Genomic DNA, 1467 nt, shown 5'->3' on the forward strand with positions numbered 1-1467 from the left:
AATATCGTGTACTATTAGAGCTAGCTACATATTACCAAAATACAAAACGCAGCTCAGTTGACAGTTATGGAAAAAAAACGAAAACACTGTCAAGTTACTGCACTACCACACGTACGCAATGCGTGTCTATTTTAAAACTATCCCGTATCTCGTCAATTCCCCCCCCCTCCCCCCCCCCCCCCCCAAAAAAAAAAAAAAAATCCGGTATCCTTATAATTTTTTACCTAAATATCCCGTATCCTGATAACCCCTAACAGGGCTTCGTTGTTTGCATTTGCAAATTTAGTAACATAAATAATAAGAGTTTTTACAACAAACAACTTAAAAGTAAATTACAGATTTATCTTTCTGGTAATCTCTCGCCATTTTCTGAAGTTTACCCGTAGTTGAAGTTCACCAGGAGTCAACGGGTTAAAGCACCGGAAGCAAGCTACCTGGGGGTAGTTGTTTCCAGTGTTTCTGGAATCCAAGGATCAGTTTCCCAGGCAAGGCTGGAGTTCACTCAAACTCTCTTTAAAAAATAAGTAAAAGAAAAACTTCATAATTAAAAAATATAACAAACCCGTCAAATATTGGCATCAAAGTACCGGACATGGAATGGGAAACGAAAACCCTGTTTAAGTTAAAGTGGGTTTAAACCGGTTAAAAGTTTAAAAAATTCGTGCAAAGTTCTGGATCCGTGAAGAAGTCTCCTTTACCTACACTCAAGAGAGAAATCAAGAAAACCTCTCAGTGCCAAGCTGGGTAACCCGCTTTCGAGAGCTCCCTAATAAAAAAATCAAAATCGTCAAGAAAATTTTGTAAGACTTTATTTTTGTGTATGTGTAAATGGACATAACGTTTCATCACCGACATAGTTAATATAAAAATATTCACAAAGGAATCCGTAAGTACATTACAAAATTACCACGGTGCTGGACAACTTTAATTAAAATTAACTAAAATTGAGTAAAACAAAGCAGACAACTAAAAAGAAAATGACTGGGAATCTTGAGTTAAAAATATGTAGTAATAATATTTTTCATCCTAATTACACTTTGAATATTTATTTAATTGAAGCAAAGACAAATTCTAAAAGTGTCATTTTCAGTATTACCTTATTATATATAATAATCAATTTTGCTAGTTTACACAGTATTGGCTGATAACTAATCAATGGAAAGCTTTTCGGAGCTGACAATTTTGCCGATTGTATAAAAAAAATACGATAAAAAAACAAAAACAAAAACTTAACGAATATTTTTTTTTAAAACTTCGAGTTACTGGTTTTGTCATGCAATCCGGTCTCTCGTAAGGAGGAATGCGTGACGAAAGGCACTGATTCTACCAACAGCTGCTATGCAAGGTTAAGCCATGAGGCAGCTTAAAAAGAAATAAAAACCCTACTAAATTCGACACTTAAAAATGTGGTTATTCAATACAACATGAAACCAAGAGACAAACAAGGTAGAGATACTTCATGACGTA

General features: G+C 34.5%; 1 protein-coding gene across 3 annotated transcripts in view; it reads right to left on the reverse strand.

Moving 5' to 3' along the window:
- Positions 1 to 765: 765 nt before the first annotated feature.
- The window catches only part of LOC137992254 (AT-rich interactive domain-containing protein 3C-like), a 21649-nt gene continuing 20947 nt past the window's right edge, over positions 766 to 1467 (reverse strand). For 2 of the 3 annotated variants that reach the window (XM_068837470.1, XM_068837471.1), the window contains exon 9: positions 766 to 1467. This exon is cut by the window's right edge and continues 2572 nt beyond it. The gene's annotated coding sequence lies outside the window, so the exon portion shown is untranslated. The other variant, XM_068837472.1, reaches the window with a different exon arrangement.

This window comes from Montipora foliosa, chromosome 2, assembly GCF_036669935.1.
Source record: "Montipora foliosa isolate CH-2021 chromosome 2, ASM3666993v2, whole genome shotgun sequence".
Classification (NCBI taxonomy): domain Eukaryota; kingdom Metazoa; phylum Cnidaria; class Anthozoa; order Scleractinia; family Acroporidae; genus Montipora; species Montipora foliosa.